Genomic DNA, 17190 nt, shown 5'->3' on the forward strand with positions numbered 1-17190 from the left:
CCCGTCCTGCTGGTCAATGTGGTATCAATGCTCTTATGAGGAAAAATCACGTGGCTTTTTTCCCCTGAATTCACCCCATCAGTCCACTGAGCCGAACAGCCAGGGGCAGGGAAAGATGAACACTTTAACAGCTCCTCTCTCTCCATCTCCATGAATAATTCAACACCATCCAAGCCTGAGAGCGTTTTTCAACTTCCCCTGAAGCATGAAAACACAGCTCAGCTCCACACTGACTGCCAGGAGGTTCATAAGCCTTTCATACCTAACATAAATCCACTCCCGATTATAATAGGATCACATTAGGCCGCACAACTAGAAGTTGTGCTGAAGGCACAGGTAGTGCGCCGCTCACGATGGCTTATAGCTGAAACACATTAGTTTATGCCCCACAGTAAACAAGAAGATTTTTAATCTGTGAGTACAGCTATTTTGTTTGTCTGTTTAAATTGGTACAGCTGGAGAATAACTTCAACTTTTAGTTTATTTTGTTTGCATTGGATTGTCGTCTACTCATTGCTCAGTCTTTTTGTTCATTTTGTGTGCTTCCTGTTACTTTTTGTTTTATTTCCTGATAATTATGTCAGTTTAGTTTTAAGTTTTTTATATTGTTTGTTTTCTTCTTAAGTGGAGGGAAGGTCCCTCGTATAAGCCTTTGGCTTCTTGACCTTTCCTGACACATTATTATTTTTTCATCGTCTGGATTATATGCAGTTGTGTGTGCAAATAAATAAATAAAATGATTGTGGCGTATGATGAGAATAGAACTGCATTTGTGGTTTATAGATGAAGAGAAAGAAAATAATTTAAAATTGGGAAACAGTCACCACCACTTCACTCTGACCACTCCGAATCATTCCTCACTAACTTTCATGTGCGTCGCTGCTATTCGCTCTTCGGTTTTGTTTTAGAAACTGAACAACATTGGGAGAATACTTTTTCCAAGGCGGGACAATGTTATTATATTGCAAGTTTCAAATCTTGTCTATGATCTCAGTGTCAAAAACCAGAGACCACTCTCTGGACTGCTCCACTGCACGCAGTCTTAAACAGTCAATATGTGCTACATCGTTAAAATGATTCAGTATCCAACGTTTTAAATTCTGAGTTGACAAGATGATGAAATTATTAGGACTTGACAAATATAAGAGTGAAGCAGACCAGCAAAAATAATATCACATTGATGATGCCAATGTCAAATGAGACTATGAGACCTAATTTGTCTGAACAAAATACATTCTAATTTTCATTAAAATAAGAAGAATTAACATTCAATGCAGGATGTCGAAGGAAAATGGTACTCAGTGCTATGGAAATACTCTAATTGGCTAACGTCTAAATACTAATAACAGCAATATATATTGAATGAGAACATAATAGCATGCGCTGCATTTCTCTGAAATCAGGAAATAGATAAAAGGAAGGAATGTGGGAAGACATGATCAAAGTTCAGAGGATTCCCACACAGACATAAAGAATAAAAGAAGATAACAACATACCTGTAGCAGTGCCGGTGGTTCATTATCATGATCCGGTCACATAGAAGAAGAAAAAAAGGGGAAAACGTTAGTTCAACCACTCAGTTTGTGTCAGATACAGAACTCTTCTCACTGCGAGTCACAACTCTTGAATCTTGTAATTTATTTCTGGGGATAGTCAACTGGTCAATGAAGCCAGGCTGCAGTCTGCTCCAGTTCAAGTGGTCTGAGAATCAAAGTACATTTCAATCAAGGTTGACTTTAAGGCAACCCTTTGCTGCAATCTGAGTGGAGTTGCTTGGAAATATCCGTTACAAGACAAGCGCACACTCAATACATGATATATCTGTTGAAATGTTGCCGGTGTTGACCTCCTCAGTGAAGGACGGTGAGGGAGGCGTGTGAGTGTGTCAGTGACTGCCCCCGAGTGGACCAGCCAAAGGCCAGACTTGAGCACCGCACAACATCTGTGGAAAGACCTAAGGATGACTGTTCACAGATGCTACCCAGTAGTCTGACAGAGCAGGAGGGGATCTGCCAAGAGGAATGGGCTGAACTGCCCAAATCCAGGTGCGCCGCACTTGTAGAGACTTACCCACCAAGACCCAAAGTTCTAATTGCGTCCAAAAAAGATTGGGGGGACTTAATGGCAGAAATTGAATTTTTTATATATTATTCATAATCACATGTACAACTGAGTTGCATGTCATGTTGCACCGCGATGGTGCAACAGTAGCCCAGAGTGGAAAAACCAAACATCGGCTCCAAACAGGACATTTAGCATTTTAATCAGGTCTCAACCTTAGTATGTAACGCGCCTTTAGATAATGTATGTTGTGATTTGGCGCTATACAAATGAAAGTGAGTTGTTTGGAATATGACCTCAAACCTACCGCTGACACTTCAAAATAAAAAAAAGTAAATGAGCATTGGAAAAGGTATGGCAATGAAAAAGAGTGGTCTTCCTGCTACCAAGGCTGGAGGAGGATTAGACTACTAAAGGGAGATTAGAGATACTGTTGCTACTTGGGGCCTAATCAAATAAGCTTACCACTGCACAATCACCAGGGGATACTGGGAATACTTTCTACCGATACAATACCATTGTTTTCACACTGTTGCCTCAGCCAGCATAACAGGTATTATGTTCATTTGGTTGGCGCCATATATTTTCCAAGGCTGCAGCTGTGGAATAATGTATAAGTGCAATAGACTGCAACAAACTCCTGAGTTCAGTTTTTCTTTTGGATTCAGATTTTTTTGTAGGTCTGGGTTTTACAAATTCTGGTTTGTCTTTGCACAACAAAGCTTCTGTAATGGCTACAGGTTGAAGTCCTCAGGTCAAGGGGGCAGGATGTGAATTACATGTTCCCTGAAAGCATCAGTTTTGTTCAAGACAAGCACAAATAACTTGGTGCATGACAATACGACAGCTTTTAGTTTTTAGTAAAGATTTTGTGCCGACACCCTGGCCGTCTTTTATATTGGAAAAGCATTCATTTTGGTTGCCGCGCTCTGTGTGTGTGTGTGTGTGTGTGTGTGTGTGTGTGTGTGTGTGCGTGCGTGTGTGTGTGTGTATATGCTTTCCTGTGAGCTGATGCACAGTTTGCTCTCCTCACTGAACCTTAAATCTGTATGCGGCACAATAACTTGTGTGATCAACAGCAGTGTTTCCCTGTGTTTTCCACTCCACAGGGGTTCCTCTTTGAGAAATGTCAAAGAACCTTTTCTTTTCAGCCAAAACACAACACTCACTAGTTCCAGCTCAGAGGCTAAGTAGGTTTAGAGTGCATTGCTGAACTTTCAAATAAAACTGGGGCCACAGTCACACTTGATATTTTCAACCTTGTTAGCAGTTAATTTACTTAACGTTACAGGTTTAGCAGTATGGAAGTCCAAAGTGCTCAATATCTAACTACTCGCACCATTTACGCCCAGTCGCATCTTCACATTGACTTGTATGTAATATACTCGTGCAAATAATTTGTGTGTCTGTCTCTGTGGCTAGGAGCAATTCATACAAGCCTGAAATTCTTCACCCTGCCTGGACCAGGGAATTTGGGCCCCCATCCAGGACCCAGGGTGGAACCTGCTACCCTCTGGCATCGTAGACTGGTGCTAGGGACACGAAATGTCACTTCTCTGGCAAAAAAGGAGCTGGATTTTGTGCGGAGTGTGGAGCTTCGCTGACTACATACAATTGGACTCATCTCCACACAGCACTGGCTCTGGAAAGAAACTCATTTTTATTTTATTTTTTGGGGCATTTAATTTGACAGGACAGCTCGTTGAGAAAGGGGAGAGAGGGGGGAAGACATGTAGAGAATCGTCCCAGGTTGGATTCGAACCCTGGACCTCTGCACCGAGGCATAAACCTCGAGGTATGTGTGCCTGCTTCATCCACTGAGCCCCCCCGGTCACACGAAACTCCTCAATAGTTGATGGAGTCTCAAAAAGGAGGGTTAAGGAAAACTCAAGGGGCTCCTGACTAAGGGGCTTCTATGTTGCAGTTCTCCTCGGCGAATGAGAGCGCTGTTCTATGCACAGAACGACGGTTCAGATTATCCGGCCTTCATGGACTCGCTAGGGCTCTGGCGGACTTCAATGCTCCAGTGGACAATGATGGGAAAAATCCTGGAGGGGTTTGACTGGATGGAACGGCTTGTCTGACCTGAACCCATGTGGGGTTTTGTAATTTTTTACTTCTGTGCTTGTCATGGACTTGTCCATGACAAGCACCATGTTCATGCCTAGGGTAGTGCCCAAGTGTCCTTTGTACCAACACATCCTAAAGTCGATGATTGGGTCCTGTCGAAGGATAAGGAGCACGGAATATGAATCAGAGAGCATGTAAACCATGCCCATGGCTTTCTAAACTCAGAGCCTGAATCAAAGCTGCGACCAAAGACCACATCTGTCTTATCCATCTGGTCTCAAAACATTTGATCATCTACAGTACACACAGAACACAAAGGCATTAATGAGCGTTGATATGTTCAGTGCAAAGCGTGTTATGCGTTGTCATGGCCTGTTTAAAACCACTTGCATCTGAGCAAAGAGTCAACCACACCACATGCAAACTCACCCGAGTTCAAAGCTTCCAGCTCTTTTAAACATTCCAAGAAAACCAATAAAAAAAAATCTTTGTTCCAAATGTTTCTTTTTTTTCATTATTTTTTAATAAATTTACAGAATGCTACAATATACTTCTGACTGATTGAAGGATAGGGTACGAAACAAAATCCACCTTAGTCTGAATCCAACATTAAGAGCAGTTGCAGGTCTGTAGCAGATGCACCAACTCCTTTGTTGACTTCTCAACCACTTGCTCCAAATTAGGCTGAAAGACACAGAAGTGGGTTTTTTTCTCTGAAAACAAATGGGCTATTATGTTTGTTCAATCATTTGTCTTCCCCATTAAGATAATCTCCAAAGCACACCTTTTTAAATCAAGTATTAATTAAGTAAATATTAAGTCAAAAAAAAAACCCAGTGAATTTGCACAACTCTTCAAATAATTTTAACATGGACACACACACACACACACACACACACACACACACACACACACACACACACACACACACACACACACACACACACACACACACACACACACACACACACACACACACACACACACACACACACACACACACACACACACACACACACACACACACACACACACACACACACACAGGCCAGACACAATATATGGGAACAGGAAAAGGAGAAAAAAAAAAAAGAAGTGACACAGGAAGAGAAAGCAGAATGACAGGGGTGAGTCAACTTCACCTCATGGCAAAAAAAAAAAAAAAAAAAACGGCGAATGCAAAGCCGACCTGCGTTCTTCTGCACACTCAAACATACATGACGGTGAGGAGTCTACATGATGACACACGATAAAGGAAAAAAAGAAGAAGAAGTTCGACAGTGTGTGTCCTTTCTGCCGCCTATCAGTGGTGTGACCGTCAACAACACGATAACATAGAGCGGCTTCACAGAGAAGAATGACCTCTTTCATCTGTCTTCATCTATTTATTCATTTGTTTTGCAGATGATAAAATGCGTGTTTTAGCCATTTGTCTTCACACTCTGCCCCGTTACGGGAAGCAAAGCCAATATTACAGCTATACACCTCGGGGAGCCTAGAACAGCTCCTTCTCGATATGCTGAACCCCGGGGCTGTTTCTGCTCAGTTGTCACTCTTCACAGGCTCCTGACAGGGGCGTTGTCTGGACTGTTCACCATCAGGGGGCCAGATCTTTAAAAACAACAACACATGCTCCTAAATAAACTTGTTGCCAGGCATCTTGTTCTTGCATGTGACGGCTATCATTACTGTTATTATAAACATTGCCTTTTTTTTGTTGCGATTATAATGCCCTTGTAACCCTTGCCTCCGTTCATTGAAGATAAAATGCAGCATTGCGCTCAGTGATGATACAGAATGACAAAATTCCTTAAATTCAAGATCTGACTTGGAACTGAGACACACATCAAGGTTGATACTGTCCAACTGCAGCAACAACAGAGAACCTGCATGTTTTACAGAAGCTCATAGACAATAGTTGAGAAGAGAGGGGATTGGAGTTACTGTTCATTCAGCCGTGCTGTGTTCAAGTGACGGCACAGTATGTGATCTGTTATCTTCTCGAACTCACCATAGAAATAAACAGTAGTGTTTAAAGTTGTGTGTCATTGAAGAGCTGAAGAGGACAGAGACAACAGGAGACACATGGCAGTGGAATGGAGCCCATTTACTAATGTTAACTTAATTTTCTATTGTTGCCAAAGATATATAAATCTAAACCCATAGTCTATTTATGTCCATTTTCAAAATCGTTCAAAGCAACCCTCAATATTTCACACATTCAAGGATTTCAAAGACCAATGGGAACCACACACAACGGCCTTGAGATAACAATTTTTAAGATTTCCTCTCCCATAGCAGCACATTGCTGAAGTATGCCACCAAGTAACAGCATCTGGAGACGCCTTCTGCTGCAGTTTTATCTGGGGAGTATCCGTGACTTTTTACAGGTCCAGTCGGCCAAATCTTTTCGAAGGCCAACTGTCGTGTGATGCAGTGGATGATTCCCACAGGCGGGACGTCTCCCTTTAGCCTCGGTCCAGCTTCATATCTCTGGCTTCTTTGATCACCTTTAAAACAAAACCTCCTTCATCAAATTCTATTCCGCAGCGATTCGGGTCTCACAGACTGCTCAACAAAAGTTCTGCTGACGCTATGGGATCGATCCCACCTCCAACCCACATTTAAATCGCCCCAAATTTGGATATTTATGCATTTCCAGTCCGGGGAAACGAGCTATTGAGACAACAATGACATTTTGTGACAGAAAACCATTTCAGAGACACAGCATTTGCATTCCTTTGTTTTCAGTCTACCTGATGCTTTAATCCATAACATATAAATATTGATTAGTGCAGATTTAGCTACCTAAGACTAGCGTTTAACTAACATTAGCTCCAGTTATTGCTGACCATAGAGCAGGATTGCTAGCCTCAGTTTACTGTTCTTCATGCAGCCTAATAATCGTGACAATCCTCTGGGGGGTCGTCACAACAAGCACCGTCTATCAAAAAAACAATGTCCATCCCAATCTCCAGCAGGCGGAACAACCCCTTTAAATGATTCAGCATGTGCAAAAGAAATATCATTGGCCTGATTACACGATACCTTTTGGCCAGAATACCAACCACGACACCCTGGACGCTACCACTCTACATCTGGAGAACACCTTTCTTGCTTTGGAGCCGAGTGATGGTAGCTTCATTTTGTGGGGATGGGTCTAACAGGCAGGACTGCAGGCTCTCGACAGCATGTCCAACAGAATACAGAGAGATGGTAGAGGAACCCTGCCGCAGAGCAAAGCACACGCAGCCTCAGACAGGAAGAGCACGAGTGGCCGAGGCATCAAGCCAAGTCAAAAGCTGGAGCAGCTTCAAATCTTTGAGTCCTTGAATGACCCAACCAAAGTTTGAACTTAAAAAAATTCTACAAAGCAAACTGTGCAGCGGCACGACACCCACGGTGAACCAATGACCCTCTTCACGTTTGACAAAGCTGCAGGGAAGAATCTGCTCGGATATACAACTCTTCTGAAGGTATGAGTCCAGAAGACTTGAATCTTGTAAAGAGAAAATATACTGTGTTGTATTTTACTGCAACCCACTTTCACATTTTAGGGTTTTGATTTATGGCAAAAATATGTTGCTTGACCAATTTTAACTGAGGGGGAAAAAAGATGGGTCATAAAAAACTGTAGCAGGCGTAGTCATTTTTGTTTTTATACCATCAGTGTCTGAGTCTCTTTATCACAGCAGAGGGGTTCAGTGACGGGCTCAAGGACACAGCAGCAGGACTCACACCGACTATTGCAGGGCTGCAGCCTTTGGTTACAGAAAAGGAAAGGACGGGATACTTCTGGTGCAATTCTCATCTCTGAAATATGATCCTCAAAGCTAAAGGTTTTAACCCTACGGCCAACGCCAACTTTAACACCATTTCTTTCCCAGCCTTCACCATGCAATGTCAAGGTGCTTGCATTTTTACTACAAACCACGAAGTACATATGAGTGAGCTTTCAGGATGCTGTTTTGATTTGCTCAATGAGCTTATGTCTGAGCACATATGGCCAGAAGTGATTCTTACACAAAAGAAATCCAGAAAGTTTGCATTGGAGAGCCAGAGAAAGAAAAAAATGACACGGACGACACGTAGTTGATCATGCCTGAAATTATTGTGGCTAACCTTTCAGGCACAACTGTAGTCATAAGTCAAGTTACTGTATGTAACTATGGCTCAGACTCAAGTTTGCCTTCAACAAGTGACATGATGAAGCTACACATTGTGTCTAAAGAACCTGTGCTACAAAGCCTTTAAATACCAGAACCACCTAAAATACCAGAGTGACTTGTAACGCAACGGTGACGTTCCAACTGTACGTGAATTAAAAACCCTGCAGCTTCAAGTTCACACAAGTTGTTAAAAGTTAATAATTTGTCGCCTTGGTTGCTAATGGGGCATAATACGAGGCCCTTGTTTTCATGGTTTAAAAAGTCCCATCTCTAAATGGGAGCAGTTGTCTCTGACAGCTGCAGAGTACAGTGTGTACAGCCAACCAAACATATCAAACCAGTTGACACACGCGTCACGCGTTCTGCCGCACTGGGCCCAGTTCAGACCTGGTCTCAACATCCGTCCTGAGAGATCCGAGTCAGTCCGTTCACACCTGGCAACAGTGTCTCCACTGACCCCTTGTGATCAGATCCCACTCCCCTGCTCCATATGCAAATAAACATGGAGCATTTCTGTTCACAAAGAGTTTGTTGTTGTTTCCGTCCAAATATCGGTGCCGATATTCATAGGCCATTTTTTTAAGCCAAAAATTTCATTTTAAAATGCGCGACCAGCCACAGAAACTACTCTCTGGACGGCAGCAGACGTGACAGACTTTTTTTGAAACTATTATTTAGTTTATGTGCCAGTTATTATTAACTACTGGACGACAAGTGATTTACAAAAGGTCACAGCAATAAAAACTTTGGCAATGTAATGTACAAAGCAGTTGCTAGGAAACTTCTGTGCCAACGTACAATCAAAAAGCAATCAGCTCTGTGCAAAGACAAGTCAATGTAGCTCAACGAGCTGCAGCCCGTTATGCTACATTGACTATATCATTATTTCCAAAAATAAGGTTCTGCTGACCGAGATGTTTAGTCACATGTTGTGTATTCTGATCACAACCTTCCAGTTTGGGTTCGAGCTGGTGACCTTTGTCTCATGTCATCCTCGTCTCTCAGTCTCCACTTTCCTTTTGAAACTACACTCTGACCTATCGATTAAAGTTCATCTAAAAAATTATTAACTTTGCGGACTCGGGGTTCTTTGTTTCTGATACAGGCAGCGCAGCCTTTGTTACGTGCAGAAGGAGAAGAAAGTATCCAGTTACACAGCCCATCTGACGATATTTAACTGACATTACTAATGCAACAGAAACATTTTATCTGAATGATTTGCAATCTGACAAACTGTATAGTGTTTAAAAAAGTTTAACAGTAATTTCGTATTATGAAACAAGATTGATGCCAGACATGTCGACCTTATTTCACATTACCTATGGAACTCTTTAATCCAGAGGTTTTCACAGTGGGAGGAGGGGTTCCGCGGGGGGGCTCAAGACGGTTTGAGGGAGAAGTGGAAAATTAATATGGTTTTAACGAAGAACCAAATGGATCAAAGATACAGGAGCTTTGGGAAATGTTACCGTCAGAGTCAGACACTAATAAATGACATAGACCAACACCACACGCACTTCAGTACAGTCATTCAGTGAAGGAACACAAAGCCACTGCTGTTTGGAACCAATGTTGCACTGGTCCGACTTCTCGTAAGTGTAGGGGATGTGACAGCAGGTGAAGAAGGTCTGCGTACGCATCACACCCTGACCAACAGGACAAAGAATCATCAACAGTGATCCAGCGCAGTTATCAGTTGACTGTGAGTTCACAGGGATGAGGTTTCAGCTCAATGTTTTGAAGATCAGATGTGTGAATTCTTCAACCTCGGGCCACAAAGTTCAGCTCAAAGTGCGGAGGTTTATATGTCAAATTAAGAGAAAAAAGGGCCCATGTTATGAGGTATCATTTCAAACAAAATCGAACCTGTGAGTCACGGTGTCTGTGTCTGTAATATACAATGTCTGTGTCTGAAGTATCAGGTACAACAGAGAGATCACAGTGTTTATACTTGTTTATAAAAAGGGTGTCACTGAGCTCCTTTAATCTCTTCTTATCACATCATATTTGCAGTATATCCCTCTGTTTGTCAAAGCCCCTCGGCGAGGATTATACACTGATTGATAAATTCTGTCAATGCCATCTCATCATAGCTTTATTCTATTGGTGGATGGATACGTCTGCCAATAATCAACAACAAATGTAATGTTTGTCCCCAGTACATATTTCAGCACATTCAGCACATAAATAGCATACAATGTACATAACAAGGAGAAGCTTGGCTACACACCAATGACGACCACTTTCACCTCAACGAAACACAATTCCAACCCCGGACAACTGAATCAGCATGTCGTGAAAACACGCAAACTGTACAAAAACTGGCACTGACCAACGATCATAATATTTCATGATAGCAGCACAAGCTATACAACGTATGAAAGTCGCAACTCTACAAATTCCAAAGGTATACTTCTTCTTTCAAGCAGGGGCAAGTATCTGTGCATATGTACTTGTACTTGGTCTGAAAAACAGTGGTATCGTTGCATCCCTAGAATAAATAAAGGTTCGAATGAGTACACACTCATCGGACTGACTACAGACGCGATGCCCTCTCTGTGGTGTGACACATCAGGGTGTTATATGGCGTTTAATATCGTGCAACAGTAGAAAAAAATATTTTGTTTAATATTGTGCTGGTGTTAATGAATGTTTAGTTTGTTGCGTCGCAAATCACACTCTTAATGCCAATATTTTTCCTCATTTGGACGTCACTTTGCATTCTTCCACACGGCATGGACGCAGGCAGGAAAGTAACATGAGGCAAACACAGAGAAACATGGAGGAAAGCGAACGTGACAGAACGAACCAAACAGGATAAGGACTCCAAACGTGGCTTGCTGTGTGCGAGACAATATGATGCGGCCTGCACTTCATAAACGAACGACAGGTATGTTGTGTGATAAAAGAGAACATCGTGAAGTAGTAGAGTGACATGTCCTTCAGAGTGGTCCCTTCTGGCCATATGTCGGTCAGGTCACAGTCAGGCTGAAGGAAACATACGTAGCTGTCAGGCATCGTTGCTGACAAGCATCTCATCAGAGACGTTCATGTGATGTATCGTCTTCAAAAATCTAGTGTGGCCCTCGAGGGAGGTTATAAAAACTGAAGTGGCCCTCGATGGGAGAAAGGTTCCCCTCCCCTGACCTAAATCGTCCACCAGATGTTCACTACACTGTGTGATGTTATCCAACGATAGAGAATCTCCTCTCAAACTAAACCCAGGAAATGAACAGCGTTTTAGTCGCTTCTGAATGACTCGCAGGTAGCTGCAGTAATGCTAAGTTTGCATCTACTACATTTGATTAGAGAGAGACGTTCTGTTTGGAAAAGCTAACTGGATTTACTGAGGTGAGTCAGACTGTACTGCTGCGGAGCAGAGTAACACCTATAACCATGGTAACTGTACACAAAACTCAACTCAAATTGGAATACGACTTATTAGAATCTTAATTTTGTCAAGAGTAAAGCTTAATCAAAACCAGCCACAATTAAAAATTGCCAGAATACGTTTTTTTCAGTACAATGCAGTACAGTTAATTCCTATATTAATTAGAAACTTGTGTTAGATGGTGAGATGTAGAGCACCAACGTTTAGTTGACTAATCAATAAGTTGATCTACAGAATATTGATCAGCAGCTACAGCAATAACTGGTTCTTTTTCAAGCAGAATGTCAAAACAAATTTAGATCAATGGAAATAATCGATAGCTGCAGCCGGATTGTGATGAGGCCACGTCATCGTGTCCTTTCTCAACTCATCAGCCAACAGCAGCCTGTTGTTGGTTCAGTCATTTCTCAATGTGGATTAGAATACGTACATGACACTGAGAGTGAATTTGATTTGTTGAACCAGACACATCGATCTACTACAGAACCCCATCCTGTTTGGTCAAGATGAGTTGAATTCATAACAGACATCAATGCGTTCAGGTACAGTATTTTTAATGTGAGTTTCCCCCAAAACATAATCACTGTGGTGACACAGTAGAATGATGATTCACTTTACAGAGATGACTGATGAAACGCACGTACCCACTTTTTGGGTACTTACACTATAAGATATAAAAGAGTAATCCCTGGTGAGTAGAGAAAATAACATCCAACTGGCTATTCTTCAGACAACGAATGAATGACTGACAAGATTTGGATCAAGAGGCAGATGGAACCTCAAACTTGAAGCTGAGGGGAAAATGTAATTATGTCCCAAGAAGTTATTAAAGCTCCCATAAATCACTGTGGATCTTGGTACTTGGTATAATAATAGCGGTTGCATATTTCATAATGAGACAAGTCTGAGATGCTTTTTTTGCAGAAAACTATTTTGAACTTGATGTATTTCAGGGGGATAACTGCCACGTGCAGCCTGAAGGCAGAGACACAGCTGCGCTCTTTTGACTTGAAAGTTGAAAACAGTTAAAGTCTTAATGAGACAAGCTGAAGATCGCCGTCGGACCACAACAGGCTCCTAATGAACTCGTGTGAAAAGCCTTGTCAGGCACCTTGCACTTCTTAATCCCTCCTGTACTTTCTTACCTTGACATGATATACATCATATGTGGTCTAGGCCATTAATTACATACCGATTACAGTTAAATGGTCTTATTCAATATGAAGAACTTCAACATATCTCAATAATCAATAAGCTGTGTTGTGAGGTGCAGCCCACACCATTTTTTTGTTTTCAATTTACAAAGCCAGAGCTGTGTCCAAAAAAACAAGATTTTCACACAAAATAAACAGCTTTTTCTGAATTTAACAAAAAGTGTATTGGATTAAAATCGCTTACTGCCCCTTTAAGTGTCTCGTTTTGTCCAACCGTCAGAAACCCACAAAGATCTGCAATGTAATTGCACAAAGGCAGTAATGCAGAACCCATCTGATGCAGTGCACACTTGATGTTGGGTCAGCCTACATTCAAATAAAGAAAGCACAGTGTGTTTGAAAGATATAAAGATGTAAAGCTTTACAAGCAGCTTTGACAGTTTAGAATAATGTGTACAGTGGCTGTGGAGACGGGCATGTCACAGTGGAGCTGCTGTGGCAGCAGATCTCCAGCATGGCCAAAATACTGAAGCTTTCAATTGAACAAGTTAACAACAAGTTGACTGTCACACAAGGTCCAAAATTAGCACCCGGCACTCTGCAAATGTCAAATTAAATAAATAAGGTCAGTCGCCATTGGCGGGTTGCTGAAATAGGCCCTACTTCAAGCGCCCACACTGGATTTGGCCCTGACTGGGAATCAGACCCCCAACCGTCAGCACCCAGGTCAGCAGGATGACCCACTGAGTTCTACCAACTGCCTTCAAATCTCTCTCCTCACTCTCCTCGGTTCAAGCGGGGTTAGCTCAGCTCTGATCCCGACTCTCTTCCCTCTACTGTACTACACTGACTACTATACTATGGCTGACTAAGGCGACATGGTTCCCTCTAATGGAACACACCACTTACCTGTGGCTGCAGCAACATGCTGCTACTCATCTCACTTGCCTCAGCAAAGACACAAAGTGAAGTCACATTGACTCAGGTGCAGTCGGGCTGCTGCTGCACCGGAGACGAGCGAACCGCCACTGGAAAATAAACTAACTCGAAGCAAAACTAATGTTGGCACAAACTCTCATAAATAAAGTTGTCTCGTCTTAAACCGAGTCATTAATTCATTCAAGTGACAAATAAACAAATAAGGTTGTTCTGCCTCAACGAGTGCAATAAAGACAGAAGAGTGAGGGTGTGTGTGTGTGTGTGTGTTTATCATGAATGTGTTGGGTCTTTTAATATTTACTGCCCTCAAACTACTTGTCGAGCTGACAGTAGGGGTGTGATGATAATAATCATCATCATCATGAAAATTTGGGATGCCAAATGAAAAACATAGTGCTTTAAATCTAACGATGATCTAAATTTACACATTTTACACATTGGCCGATAAATATATATATATTAATCTGTCAATGATTCATAAGATGTGACAAATAAATGTAATGGAAGCTAGATATTTTAGTTTAACCATAAAAATATAAGGAAAATAAAAATACCACCAAATATATAGAAGTTGAATTAAGAAAATAGACATAATTTATTTCACGTAAAATGTAAACAAAAATGCCAATTTTTTTCTGCATTGTTTATTCTGCACAGTAAAAGACTGTTATTATCAGGGGCTGAAGTTTAAACTCATGTCCATGTATCTGATGCGGATTCATTCTTGGTTAGTCGTTACCGCATCAAATCTTTTTTGTAAATAAGAGGAAAAGCAAAATGAACAACACGAACAGATGTGAATCACTTCCATGTGTCCTATAGGCCTTGCTGCAACGGAGACGCCACAAGTTTCCCTCGCACAGTATTCACAGATCAAAGAAGCCTTGATCATCACGCCTCGCTCACTCCCCGTCGGAGTCAGGGCTTGTTACGTCAAACTGACAACTGTCACCCGAGGGCTCGGGCGTCCGCGCAGACTTGAAACAAGTTTTAACACATCACACACATCAAGGCAGTTAAATGATTTGAAGATTCAAAACTGCTTTGAGATTTACAAACTGTTTCTAACAGTGACATCATTTAAAGAATAATCTGTTGAATGCAACTTGCAGTAAAGGGCCGTATGTACTGTGTGCTGTCGGCCGCGCTACTGTACATAAATTACATTCTGAGTCTCCCACAAAAAAATTCCGCTCATGAAGAGCCTCAAAAGCAAAATGCCATTCCTGGCATTTATTTATATTTTTCATCTTGTAAAGCATCGACATCACCAGATAAAAAGTAAGATGTCACAGCTAGTTTGCCTCAAATTGGTACGACAGAAGCAAAGCCGTTGTTACCGTGGCTACAGCTGATCAGGAATCCTCTGGCTGAGGGGAGTGACATTTCTGACACTCGCTTTGATCGGTTGACCAATCACTAAAGATTCCGCCAGCGGACCAATCTCTCTTTTAGCATTGTGGAATGCTAAAAGAGAGTGTGATGAGGCGCTGCGGCGGTGAACTGCATGAGAGTAACTTGTATCATGAACAAACACACCATGCAAACCTCTTCTAGTAGAGCCCCAAATTAAAATTGGGAACCTATAAATGGGCAATTTAAATATTCTCAGGTGAAAATCGATGTTGCCTTCAATACGTCCTTTGAAACTTCCTATTAGGATGATGTAAATATGACTCACCATCTGTACGACAGCTTCTGGTTTGAAAATGGTAAATGCACTCATAACAGTCTTATCGACCACTCGGAGCACAAGTCACATCCACCTATTAAAACACACACACACACACACACACACACACACACACACACACACACACACCGTTTCTTCCACCACACATCATTCACACACTGCCGGTGCAGCCGTCAGGCGCGGCTCGGGGGCTCAGTGTCTTTCCCAAGGCATGTGGACTGGGGGACCTGGTGATCGAACCACCGACCCTCTGGTAAGCGGATGACCCGCTCTGTCGCCTGAGCCACAGTGGCCACAGAAAAAAATGTAAAATAAACAAAAACACACGTCACGTCACACGAATACCTTGCTGGCTCCTGCCGTCTTTCCTGGCAGCCTTTGAAGGCATGATTTTAAACTCATACAGTAATCATCATCATCATCATCATCAGGACGGTAACACATTAACTCTCGTCCCTGCAAACTACGGCAGGACAGTTTAGACATATCTGTAAATATGCCCGGCCAACTTTGCACTCACAAACTCCCCCCACCCCCTGGGGCAGGTGACACATGTGAGGTCAGATGAGGCCTCAGCCAACAGACCAGACTCCTGTGTGTTCAGGTCCGACCTTTGCTAAGGTCACTCATGCACCCTTACAGGGCGCTTTGCTTATTTCTGCACGCTGGATGTTGGAACGACCGTTTTGGTGAAGTTGGTGTTTCAAGGGAGAAAGCAATAGTTCCATCAGAGAGGTGAAATATTCCTGACACATCTCTGAGGCCACAGGGGGTGAGAGGTGTCCCGTGTTGTCATGAGCTGATCCAACGTCCCGGGACGCAACACTTTGACGTACACGATCATTTGGGCCCTTAAAAAGTCCCCTTGAGTCTTCATGTCTCTGTCCTTTCTATGTTCTCCTGTGTTCTCCTCTCTGTGTGTTCTCCTCCGTGTGTTCACCTCCGTGTGTTCACCTCCGTGTGTTCACCTCTCTGTGTGTTCTCCTCCGTGTGTTCTCCTCCGTGTGTTCTCCTCTGTGTGTTCTCCTGTCTGTGTGTTCTCCTGTCTGTGTGTTCTCCTGTCTGTGTGTTCTCCTCTCTGTGTGTTCTCCTCTCTGTGTGTTCTCCTGTCTGTGTGTTCTCCTCTGTGTGTTCTCCTCTGTGTGTTCTCCTGTCTGTGTGTTCTCCTCTGTGTGTTCTCCTCTGTGTGTTCTCCTCTGTGTGTTCTCCTGTCTGTGTGTTCTCCTCTGTGTGTTCTCCTCTGTGTGTTCTCCTCTGTGTGTTCTCCTCTCTGTGTGTTCTCCTCTCTGTGTGTTCTCCTCTGTGTGTTCTCCTCTCTGTGTGTTCTCCTCTGTGTGTTCTCCTCTCTGTGTGTTCTCCTCTGTGTGTTCTCCTCTGTGTGTTCTCCTCTGTGTGTTCTCCTCTCTGTGTGTTCTCCTCTCTGTGTGTTCTCCTCCGTGTGTTCTCCTCTGTGTGTTCTCCTCTCTGTGTGTTCTCCTGTCTGTGTGTTCTCCTCTGTGTGTTCTCCTCTGTGTGTTCTCCTGTCTGTGTGTTCTCCTCTGTGTGTTCTCCTCTGTGTGTTCTCCTCTGTGTGTTCTCCTCTCTGTGTGTTCTCCTCTCTGTGTGTTCTCCTCTCTGTGTGTTCTCCTCTGTGTTCTCTCCTCTGTGTTCTCCTCTGTGTGTTCTCTCTGTGTGTTCTCCTCTCTGTGTGTTCTCCTCTCTGTGTGTTCTCCT

The 17190-nt window shown here is 42.7% G+C and overlaps 1 protein-coding gene across 3 annotated transcripts in view; it reads right to left on the reverse strand.

The window, feature by feature from the left end:
- thrb (thyroid hormone receptor beta) overlaps nt 1-17190 on the reverse strand; it is a 78346-nt gene that overhangs the window by 59875 nt on the left and 1281 nt on the right. The window lies entirely within an intron of this gene.

Source organism: Scophthalmus maximus, chromosome 5, assembly GCF_022379125.1.
Source record: "Scophthalmus maximus strain ysfricsl-2021 chromosome 5, ASM2237912v1, whole genome shotgun sequence".
In the NCBI taxonomy this organism is placed as follows: domain Eukaryota; kingdom Metazoa; phylum Chordata; class Actinopteri; order Pleuronectiformes; family Scophthalmidae; genus Scophthalmus; species Scophthalmus maximus.